Below are 13,039 nucleotides of genomic sequence, written 5' to 3' on the forward strand. Positions count from 1 at the left end.
AACTTTACGCGATCCCTCTTCAGGTGACAGGCATAACTTTGATTTTTTTAAACAGGAAAGTACATCATGTGACACCTCATTTAAAACCTCTTAAAATACTGATTTCAAAAATGTATAATACTTTTTTCCTGTTTGAGAGCGTAGGCGCAAAATTTCGGTCGAACTCTTTTTAAACGCATTTATTTTTTTCGAATTCTGAGAAAATAATAAGTATTTTTGAAAAATTTAAACGCAGAATCAAAGATTAGATTATTACCGAGGGCTGACAGTGCCTTAGAATAAACAAAAAGTTTCTTTTGAATAATATATTTGAAATTAAAAATCACACTAAATTTTCTCTTTTTTTCACCACTGTGACTTATTAAAATAAACATTATAGGAGTTCTCAGGGACTTTGGACCATCGAGAATACTGTAGTATTTCATTCTGCGTTTAAATTTTTCAAAAATATTTATTAGTTTTTTCAGGATTCGAAAAAAATGATTGCATTAAGAAAAAATTCGACCAAAATTTTGCGCCTACGCTCTCAAACAGGATTAAAGTATTATACATTTTTGAAATCAGTATTTTAAGAGATTTTAAATGAGGTGTCACATGATGTACTTTCCCATTTAAAAAAATCAAAGTTATGCCTGTCACCTGAAGAGGTATCGCGTAAAGTTCGAAACTTTGATGCTATAATATACTATGGTTAGTTTAAAAATCGACCTGTGTTAGTTATATTCTTAAAATAAACAAGTTAATAGGGGGGGCAACACTTATTCCACCGCACTGTATATATGTACAATTAATGGCGTCGTGTATCGCCTAAATGTCAGATTCAACAAACTTGTTTTGTTACCTAGCAACGATCTCACAGGTTACTTAAAATAATTCATCTTATCACATAATGAAAATGGATACAGATATTTGAAACGAAATTATTATTGGTAGATTGTGAGTATTAGTAATCCATAAACTACTAACCGATTGTGAGTAAAATAGTATAAAAACCTCGCGGGAACTCATTCTAGCCTCGCGTCTGTAGTTTACCTCGGTGCTTCGCACCTCGGTAAACTACCTTGCCGCTCGGCTGAAATAGAGTACTTTCCGGCTAGGTATGTAATATACTATTAACACGTTAAGCGGCATACTAAACTCACATCGAAAGGTAGAAGAGTTCTGGTAAGTAAGTAAAGCGACATAATATATTTGAACAAAAAGTTGAGTGGGTCAAAATGTTAAAAACTATTAATTTATGCATTTTAAATAGTTTACACTAATCATTTATGCATTTTAAATAGCTATTCTTCAATTTGCGTACAAAATCTTGCACTGTTATAGTTTTGTACGTAGGTATAGACCTGGATCCCGCGTACGAATTAAAAGATTATTAATAGCAAGCTGAACATTTCTTCATAGCTTAACGGTATATATCGAGTCGGACAAACTTTGATGTATGGGAACGCTAGAACAGGGGAATCTTTAATTGTTGAACATGATAAACGTGTCATCCAGACAAGTTTATGATTCTGAAAACTAGCAGGCTGTTTTTAAAAGTTTATTCAATAGTCAACATTATAATATACATATAATAAATGAAAAAATGTTTGTCCGACAAACATGTTGGGACATTTTAACCAGTCCGACAAAGTTCATGGGAAGTTTTCGTAGTCCGAAGTTCGAAACCTGTAAGATATAGACAGTTTTTCAAATAAGCATTTAAATAATAAGCCTGGATTATCCCGCTTACCAAAAAAAAGAGCTTATTAATAGCAAGCTGAAAATTTGTAAATAACTTAACGGTGTCTAGTCGGACAAACTTTGATGTATAGGAACATCGGAACAGGGGAAGTTTTAATTATTGTGGAACGTGATTTTAATTGTGAAGCGTGTCATCCTGACAAGTTTAAAATTGTGAAAACTAGCAGACTGTTTTTGAGTTTATTCAATAGCAAACATTATATACAATATATTATGAAAAAATGTTTGTCCGACAAATATGTTGGGCACTTTAATAAGTCCGACACGTAGAACACGTCAAATAACAGAAATTATGTTGGTGGTAAGTAGCAATTTGATTTTTGCATGAGAGTTTAATAAAAGGGTAACAAATCAATTGGAAGTTCTGCCAGACAAAATACATGGGACGTTTATGACACAACGGTATGACACAATGTCATAGTAACCGAAATGTTTGAGAATTTCTTTTACAAATGTTTAACGGAAGATTAAGTTATTGGAAGATTTTTGGACGTTACTTGGCCTGTAAGGTCTCCGGACCTGAACCCCTTAGACTTCTTCTAACGGGGATACTTTGCAGTAAGCAGGTAAGACAAATTATTTAAAATTTTACATCTGAAAATTTCAGAAACCACTTACATATCAGATAGAGCTTAAGAGATCCAGCGATTACAAAAATTAGTTGCACATTTTCATGTACCACTTTAAAACGCAAGCATTTAAATAATGTTTATTTTGAAGTTTAACCTACACAAAATTAACGACTTTACTAATAAGAACAAAATTTTTCAGCGTTAAAAATACATTAAACAAATCATTGTGGATACAAGAGCGATAATAAAATATGGAATACTAATTGAAGTGGTTGAATTATTTTACATTTATATTTCTAATTTGACTTCATAGCAAATATTTAAAAGCACGATTAAAAATTCTAAACAAATCTACATAGAAACAATCAAATCTGAAGCACAATCTTTACTTGAAGCATACTTCTCACCTCTATATTAACATCAACAACTAACAGCAGAACGAAAAATTCCTGAGACTCCATGAGAAAGTTGAATCCTGCTAACTCAGACACAAAACATAAACACTTAACACACCATAGGTTTACGCTTTGAAACACTGTTTTAGTTTTATTTCACAAAAAACTCGGTAAAAAGATTGTTCGCCAAAATACGATGGACCAATTCACTTTTAAAACTAATGTCATCATCATCATCATCATTGGCTCGACAGCCCTTTCTGGGTCTTGGCCTGTTCCAGGATTCTTCTCCACTCTGATCTGTTTCGTGCTTTTTTCTCCAGTTTTTTATTTTTAAGGTTTTTATATCATTTTCTATTTGTTCTAAATATCTCAGCTTCGGTCTTCCTCTTGTTCTTTTTCCTACTGGCATCTGTTTGAATATTTTGTTTGGTATTTCGCCTTCTTCCATTCTTTCTACATGTCCCATCCAACGCAGCCGTCCTATTTTAATGAATGTTATGATATCTGGATCCTGGTATATTTCGTATAGTTCAAAGTTGTACCTTCTTCGCCAAATTCCATTTTCTTTTGTGCCCTTATATATGTGTCGCAAGATTTTTCTTTCAAAGGTGGCTAGCAATGTTTCCTCTCTTTTAGTGAGTGTCCAGGTTTCTGAGCCGTATGTGAGTACCGGTCTTATTAGGGTTTTGTATATTTGGCATTTTGTTTTCCTTGCGACGTTGTCTGATCTTAGTTGCCGAATTAAGCCATGATAACTTTTATTGGCAATAAATATTCGCCTCTTCACTTCCTCTGCTATGTTATTATCAGATGTGACTAGGGATCCCAAGTATGTAAAGTTTTTTACCCCCTCAATGTTGTATTCTCCTATTGTTATATTTTGTGGCTGCCTTATTTCTGTGTTTTTACTTACCTGCATATATTTTGTTTTGTTCTGGTTGATTTTCAGGCCACTATTTTGTGCAGCTCATTCTATTTGATTGAATGCCTCTATCATTTCTCTTCCTGATCTTGCGATTATGTCAACATCATCTGCAAATGCTAGTATTTGCACGCTTTTATTAATTATTGTTCCTCGAGTATTGACTGTTGTGTCCCTCATTATTTTCTCGAGTACAATGTTGAACAAGATGCATGATAGAGCGTCTCCCTGGCGTAGTCCCTTTTTCACATCTATTGTTTCCGTTAGTTCGTTTTGTATCCGGATTTTACTTTCTACTTTTAGAGATTCTTTTATCAGTTCTATTAGTTGTGTTGGTATATTAAATTCTTTCATTGCTTTTATTAAGAATTCTCGGTTTATATTGTCATATGCGCTTTCGAAGTCTATGAAGAGATGATGTGTGTCGATGTTATGTTCACTTGTTTTTTCAAGGATCTGTCGCAGAACAAATATCTGGTCTATTGTTGACTTCTGTCTACAGAAGCCACTTTGGTACCTGCCAACTATTGTTTCAGCGTGTGGTCTAAGTCTTTCATTTAAAACTAATGTATGGTGTGGAATTTATAAAAATAAAATAATTGGGCTATTCTTTTTTGCACTACTATGAATAGAAAGGCAACGTATGAGGTACCAATATGATGGAGCACAATGTCATAGTAACATAAATGTTCAAGAATTTCTTTTACAAATTTTTAACGGAAAATAAGTTATCGGATGGTTTTTGGACGTTACTAGGCCTGTAAGGTCTCCGGACCTAAACCCCCTAGACATCTTCTAACGGGGATACTTAGCAGTAAGCAGTTTAGATAAGTTATTCAAAATTTTACATCTGAAAATGACAGAAACCACTTAAACAGATCAGATGGAGCTTAAGAGATCCAGCGATTACAAAAATTAGTTGCACATTTTCATGTATCACTTTAAAATGCGAGCATTTAAATAATGTTTATTTTGAAGTTTTTTCTACACAAAATTAACGACTTTTTAATAAGAACACAAATTTTAAGCGTTAAAAATACATTAAACAAATCATTGTGGATACTAGAGCGATAATAAAACAGAATACTAATTGAAGTGGTTGAATTCTTTTCGTTTATATTTCTAATTTGATTTCATAGCAAATATTTAAAGAATGAAGAAAGTGAAAAAAGTATATTAAAGTGTGTAAAAATATTTAATTTCCTTAGCTAAGCGCTTTCGACATATGTGTCATCATCAGAACTAATGGTCAAAGTATATAAAAAAAGTGCCGACTACTTCGGGTTGTATGTGTTTGCATATTAAGAACATTGGTCCGCTGTGCAACTCCGGATGATGAAAGATTACTTTTCTTGGATTACTGGATTTTAATTAAAAATAATAAAACAGTAAGAACAACCACTTAGACGTTACAAACATATAAATTTTGGTCATGGTACGGTATTACTGAACCATTTTTAAGTGATGCGAGCAGTTGACTCGTCAAGTCGTCAGTTGACTCGATAAGTCAACTGTTCACATCAGTTAAAAATGGTTCGGTGATACCGTACCAAATTTATATGTTTGTAACGTCTAAGTGGTTGTTCTTACTGTTTTATTATTTTTAATTAAAATCCAGTAATCCAAGAAAAGTAATCTTTTATCATCCGGAGTTGCACAGCAGACCAATGTTCTTAATATGCAAACACCTACAACCTGAAGTAGCCGGTACTTTTTTTTATATACTTTGACCATTAGCTCTGATGATGACACATATGTCGAAAGCGCTTAGTTAAGGAAATTAAATATTTTTACACACTTTAATATAGTTTTTTCACTTTCTTCATTCATTCAAGTGTGTACAAAACTTATCAGTCGTTCAACTAAATATTTAAAGTTACGATTTAAAATTCTAAACAAATCTACAAGAAACAATCAACCAATCTGACAACATTTTTCTGTCAATATGCGACCCAGCCTCCGCAAAACTGAAGCACAATCTTTACTTGAAGCCTCTATCTCAACATCAACAACAGCAGAAAGAAAAATTCCTGATACTCCGTGAGAAAGTCGAGTCCTGCTAACTTAGACACAAAACCTAAACACTTAACACATCATATAAGGTTCACGCTTTGAAACACTGTTTTAGTTTTAATTCACAAAAGACTTGATAAAAGTATTTTCCACCAAAAAACGAGAGGCCAATACATTTTTAAATCTAATATGGTGTGGAATTTATAAAAAATAAAATAAATGGGCCATTCTTTTTTCGCACTACTATGAAAGCTGAACGTTACTAGAATTTTTAATGAATGGGATTTCTGAATTATATGATAATCTATCAATAATAGAAAGGCAACGTATATGGTACCACTATGATGGAGCACAATGTCATAGTAATTCCAGAATTTCTTTTACAAATTTTTAACGGAAAATTAAGTTATTGGAACATTTTTGAACGTTGCTTGGCCTGTAAGGTCTCCGGACATGAATCCTCTAGACTTCTTCTAATGGGGATACTTAGCAGTAAGCAGTTTAGACAAGTTATTTAAAATTTTACGTCTGAAAATGACAGAAACCACTGACAGATCAGATAGAGCTTAATAGATCCTGCGATTACAAAAAATAGTTGCACATTTTTATGTATCACTTTAAAACGCGAGCATTTAAATAGTGTTTATTTTGAAGTTTAATCTACACAAAATTAACGACTTTTTAATAAGAACAAAAATTTTCAGCGTTAAAAATACATTAAACAAATCATTGTGGATACTAGAGCGATAATAAAATATAGAATACTAATTGAAGTGGTTGAATTATTTTCATTTATATTTCTACATTGATTTCATAGCAAATATTTAAACGCACGATTTAAAATTCTAAACAAATCTACATAGAAACAATCAACCAGTCTAACAACATTTTTCTGTCAATATGCGACCCAGCCTCCGCAAAACTAAAGCACAATCTTTACTTGAAGCATACTTCTCACCTCTATCTCAACATCAACAACAGCAGAACGAAAAATTCCTGATACTCCGTGAGAAAGTTGAATCCTGCTAACTCAGACACAAAACCTAAACACTTAACACACCATGTAAGGTTCACGCTATGAAACACTGTTTTAGTTTTAATTCACAAAAGACTCTTGAAAAGTATTGTCCACCAAAAACGGTCACTGGCCACGTAAATCGACGGACCCGCGACGATAGTATCAGTATGTAACCGCGAAAGTCACTGTAGACGTAGCCGCGACTCTACTCGCAGGTATTTCCTACCTTTTCGTGAGTAAATGCTGTAAGAGGTGAACAGTGTTGTCAGCGTTATGAAATAAATATCCTCAATTACTGAATAGTCAACTTTATCGACCGTTCAAATTGAGAACGACACAATGTAAAATGGAGAGATCTTTAATGCTTGGCACAAGCTTAAAGGCATGTTTACACGGGTAGAGTAATGATGCAAGTACTTGATAGAGTAGAGTAACTCTACCTGTAAAAACGCTCAGCACAATAGAGTAGCAAGTAGAGTGTATAGTAGGTGGCCGAGTAGAGTGACTAGCAACATGTGGCAAAGTAACTATACTCTACTACCTCCACTACCGCCAAAATGTCCACTCGTGTACGCACTATACCCACGAAACGCGCTCTATTCTGGTAACGTAGAGTAGGTAGGAGAGTGAGGACGCTGTCATTCCATTGTTCCACTATTACTTGTATTCTCCTCTCGTGTGAACGGTCACAAGCCATTTTTGGTAGAGCAGCGAGTAGAGTCGACTCTCCTCGCTACTCTACTCTTCTCAAAACTCTAGCCGTGTAAACAAGCTTTAAGAAACATACTAAGAAACAAAGAGCTTCGTAGACGAACCGGAGTGCAAGATATTATCAATGTATTACAAGGCAAAATGTAGATGAGTGAGACATGTTGCAAGAATGAAAGATGACAGTTGGACAAAAAAATTGCTTGAGTTGAAACCACGGGCAGACAAGCGAAGTCGATGAAGACTCCATGCGATTGACGTTCTCAAACGACCTCATAAGATTAATTGTGAGCAATTGGGGAGTTCAACATTGATGTTACACACTGGGCAAATCAGGGCTGATTGATGATGATGATCCTAGCCTATGTTCAGATCTAGCTTCATTTTATATAATATCTATTCGTTTCTGACCCTTTCTAGTTTTGATTTACCACATCATCATCAACATCAACCCGTACGCGTCCATTGTTAGACATAGGTCTCTCTCAGCTCTTTCCATCTGTCTCCGTTTTGTGCGGCTTGCATCCAGTTACTGATTCAGATCGTCGGCCCATCTGGTTGGTTGGTGGGCGTCCTCTCCTCTGCTCCGTAGTGCCTCTTCTCGTGGCCTCCACTCGACAATACTTGGAGTGAAGGCGTGGGTAGCGGATAGATACTTCTCTGCGATCCCAGCAGGGGATAAATCTACTTCAGGAATAGCACACCTGCCCACGCGAGCTCGTGGATTTCCCCAGTATCTCTTCACCGAGGAAACCATGTTCAAACCCAAAGCATTACCATCTCCACCTTTTCCTCCCTCCACATCCAAACCAACACGCACTAGCCAAGTGTGGCGTTTTAATGGCTTAAAACCCCAAATGATTTACCAAAACTTCGTCTGAAATAGTCCATCTCGATCATCAAAAATTTGTTTTAGTAGCTTTGTTGTAGGGGAGCCCAACAGGGGATTTTTGCAGTTACTCAAGCGCATCAGATTATTACATGGGAGAAACCTTGTACCCTGAAAATGTACCTCTACCATATATTCGCTCTTAATGCAGAGGAGTTCGTTAAGGGGGGGCCGAAAAGAAAAACTCGAAATTGTTAGATTAAGATAAGGTAAGTTAAGTACATGCAAAACAGTGCATATTTCAAAAATCTGACGATTTGGGCGGGGCGTAAGGAAATGGGTGAGTCCCAAAGTTTCACAAGAAAAAAGCGAATATTTCGCGAAATGAATGACAGATCGAAAAACTAAAAAATATGTTCTCAATACTTTTCAAAAATCTATCGAATGATATCAATGTCGACTTCCCACGGAGGGGGGTGGGGGTAAATTTAATATTTTAAATACGAATTCCGCGATATTTCGCGAAATGAACATCAGGTCGAAAAACTAAAAAAATGACTTAATCAATATTTTTTAAAAATCTATCGAATGGCACCAAACACAACCCCCACGGAGCTGGGGTGGGGGTTACTTTAAAATCTTAAATGGGAGCCCCCATTTTTATTGCAGATTTGGATTCCTTACGTAAAAATAAGTAACTTTTATTCGAGACATTTTTTCGAATTGTGGATAGATGGCGCTATAATCTAAAAAACGATTGTTGAAAATGGAAAATTAAATTAAAAATGGATAAGTACCCACTAAAATGGAAAACTTTACTTAACTTTTTTTGGTTTTAGGACCTACTCTTCACAACTCAATAGGTCCCCAAAGCGCTCGAGTGACTGCATATTTAGCATACTTTGCTCCCAAAGTATGTTTTGAATTGGTAACATTTCAAACCTCCGAAATGAATAGTGTAACACTTTGTACAATACTTCCACACATATGTTTTTTGTTTCTTTTTTGAGTGACTTTTGCCATAAAAAAGCATTTAACACTCGTGTTAACGCTCTACCCTTATTAATTCTCGCTCTGATTTCGTCTTTACTATTCCTTTCTTATTGAAAATTACTCCCAAATAAGCATTTAATGCTCGTGTCCTTATACAAAATACCCTTATTTATTCTCGCTCTGATTTCGTCTTCACTATTCCCTTTCTGATTGAAAATTATCCCCAAATAATTGCAGGTTTTTACACACTTGATTTTTTCCCACTGCCCACTATTAGATATTCACTTTTTGTCATATTCATTTTTAGACTGCCGCTTCATATTCTTCTTTTAATTCTCTTATCATATAGCTAAGACCGTCTCCATCTTCCGCGGTCACTATTTGGTCATCGGCGAAGAGGAGCGTAAAAAGCTTTTTTCTATGCATGCTATACAATATGCAACATCTCTCACTACTAAAAGAAAAGTCGGCCATTGCAGTGAGAAATATTTTTTCTCACGGGTTCTCCTACAGTCTTACATAATATGGTCGCTGTTTCCATGGTAACATGCACACTACAAATACAATAATTAATGTTGTCAAACAGATGTGTTAAAGCAAAACTTACCAGGAATTACCTTTCAAAACTGTTCAAAAATAACTGTTAATTAGAATTTTTAAAAATAAGGTATATAAATTTTAAAAATATTAAATACCTACCTGTATATGTATTTTATTTCAATTTATGCATACAATATACCTAAAACCTAAATTATTTAATTTCTGAAGTTTGAACTCTTGACAAAACCGCATCCATAGAAAAAGTACAGTGTACAACACATGAGAAAATGACATATTATTTCTCCCTCGCTTGATTTGCGGCTCGTGCCTCGTCTCATGCCAACAAACATCTACGCTCGTGAGAAATATATCTTTTTTCTCACTTGTTGTACAATATACTATTGTTCTTTCACGGTTATCCTCATGTTTTGACATGTTCTCACCTATTTCTGTAGGATCCCCTCCTCACCATTTCTGTAGAATAGGTATATAAATATTAAATAGGGTGGATGATAAACTACATACAGTAGGAAAAATGAAAGAATACCCATGAACGAACAGATAAAACACGCTGTATTTTCTTGTCACCGTGTCACACAAAAAATTGGCCAGCGCAAGTACATGTAATAATTATTGTTACATGTACTTGCACTAGACAATTTTCTTTGTGACACGGTGACAGGAAAATACAGCGTGTTTTATATGTTCGTTCATGGGTATTCTTTCATTTTTCCGACTGTATTTGTCTCAAACCTTTAGTTATTTTAAACGGAGAGGTATTCTGTTCCTATTTTAATTCTTGTAGAGTTTTCTTAATAATACACTCGCGATCATAAAAAGCGGGTCACTCGATGAGTTATTCAAGTTAGATTTCTCGAATTATCTAAACGTGTTGTCCGATTTGAGTGATTTTTTTAGTATGTTATAGCCTTATTCTTTAAGAATATCGCCATCATAATATTGTTGCTAGACAGGTAAATTGTCATTGTATACCGGGTGTAACAATCATACTGTGTTTATTCCTAAAAGTTCGGAAAACCCTGTGGAATGTTTTAGCATAGATAAAATATTGAAATTAAAACTAAATTGTAGCCTTAGGCTCTCTTAACATTTTCTTTTTTGATTTATTTGTTTATGTTGGATAATAAAAAAGTTAAGCACGTTAATAACTAGCTATGTTCTTCATCAATACAGAGTGTTTCTAAATAATTGCGACAAACTTTAAGGGGTAATTCTGTATGAAAAAATAATGACAGTTTGCTTTATAAACATATGTCTGCAAATGCTTCGTTTCCGAGATACGGGATGTTGAAATTTTTCTTACAAACTGACGATTTATTTATTGCTCTAAAACCAATAGAGATACGCAAACGAAATTTGGTAGGTTTTAAGAGGCAGTTATTGTGGATTTTTTGACATACAATTAATAATTCTAATATTCACCATTGGCGTGCATACGGGTATAAACATTTTAGATACATCCCGTATGCACGCCAATGGTGAATATAAAATTCCTAATTGTATGTCAAAAAATGCACCATAACTACCTCTTAACATCTACCAAATTTAATTTGCATATCTCAACCGGTTTTAGAGCAATAAATAAATCGTCAGTTTGTAAGAAACAATTCAACATCCCGTATCTCGAAACCTAAGAATTTGTGGTCATACGTTTATAAGGCAAACGGTCATTATTTTTCATGCAGAATTGCCTCTTAAAGTTTGTCGCATTTATTTAGAAACACCCTGTATTGATGAAGAACATGGTTAGATGTTAAGGTGCCTAACTTTTTTATTATCCAATGTAAACAAATAAATCAAAAAAGAAAATGTTAAGAAAGCCTAAGGCTACAATCCAGTTTTAATTTCAATATTTTATCTATGCTAAAACATTCCACGGGGTGTTTCGAACTTTGAGGAATAAACACAGTATGATTGTTACACCCGGTATACAATGACAATTTACATGTCTAGCAACAATATTATGATGGCGATATTCTTAAAGAATAAGGCTATAGCATACTAAAAAAATCACTCAAATCGGACAACAGGTTTAGAAAATTCGAGAAATCTAACTTGAATAACTCATCGAGTGACCCGCTTTTTATGATCGCGAGTGTATATACATATTTTTAAGTAGTCAATAAAAACTCAAATTTATTTTTAAATTAGCCATTTCTTTCTACAACTGAGAAATTGACACGATATAGGTAGTGTGTCCACGGATGGGGTGCCCAAGAGGAAAAACTTTTTTATTTTTAATTTTAGCGAAAAATGTCATTCTTGATAAAAAGTTTTGCTTGTTTTAAAACTCCATAAAAGGAAATAAAATTTAAGTTTTTCAAAACCTGCTTAGTTTTGTAGCCAATTTTATGTAAATTCGTATAAATTTTTGCACTAAGTTCGAAATCTTAACAACACTCTAGTGTTGCTAAGATACAATGTAGCTTAGTAAATGTCAACTCCGATATATAATTTGCCAATTGTCATTTTTTCGACAATGTTAAACGTTCAACAAAGAATTTATCTGTCATTTTTTAAATAAAAATTTAAAATTTTTGTCGAAAAAAATGACAATTCGCAAATTATTTATCGGAGTTGACCTAAGCTACATTGTAGCTTAGCAACACTAGATTATTGTTACGATTTCGAACTTAGTGCAAAAATGTATAAGGATTTACATAAAATTGGCTACAAAATTAAGCAGGTTTTGAAAAGCTTTTTACAAGCAAAACTTTTTATCAGAATGACATTTTTCGCTAAAATTGTAAATAAAGAAGTTTTTCCTCTTGGGCGCCCAACCCGTGGACACACTGTATATTATGCTTTTTCCAAGTCAATTAAGGCAATATGAATTTCTCTATTTCTCTGTACTCTTTTTCTTCTGCGATTTTCAATGTAAATGGATTAACTATTGTGAATGGTCCAGCTCTAAACCCCACTTGTCTTTCAGGTTGTTTGTCTTTAATGTTGTTCTGAAGCTATTTCCTTGTGGCATTTTTATAATTACGTATTTTTTATGGGAAATAAGCCACAATTTTACTAAAAAATGAATTTATTAACGTTTCGAAGCCCAAATCGGGTTTCGTTGTCAAAATACAAAATACTATTAAAATAAAACAAACATGTTGTTGCTAAGTAAAAAAATTCTTTTAATAATTTATTTAATCTGACTCATTTATATTGGCAATTCAGACGTATATTATACATTTTAAAGTAGAAGACTTTAAAATGATATCGCCAATATTTATGAGTTGCGTTCCTGGGACGACTTTACTAAAAGATAGTTCATTCGATTACATG

At 33.9% G+C, this 13,039-nt stretch overlaps 1 protein-coding gene across 3 annotated transcripts in view; it reads right to left on the reverse strand.

Annotated features, from left to right (window-relative positions):
- Positions 1 to 13,039, reverse strand: part of LOC126885685 (protein PALS1) — a 667,108-nt gene that overhangs the window by 553,580 nt on the left and 100,489 nt on the right. The window contains exon 1 of one of the 3 annotated variants that reach the window (XM_050652392.1): positions 6,607 to 6,871. The exons of the other annotated variants lie outside the window; for them this stretch is intronic. The gene's annotated coding sequence lies outside the window, so the exon portion shown is untranslated. Of the gene's footprint in view, positions 1 to 6,606; positions 6,872 to 13,039 lie in introns of those variants that run through there. 3 annotated transcript variants of the gene reach the window in all.

This window comes from Diabrotica virgifera, chromosome 5, assembly GCF_917563875.1.
Source record: "Diabrotica virgifera virgifera chromosome 5, PGI_DIABVI_V3a".
NCBI classification, from domain to species: Eukaryota; Metazoa; Arthropoda; class Insecta; order Coleoptera; family Chrysomelidae; genus Diabrotica; species Diabrotica virgifera.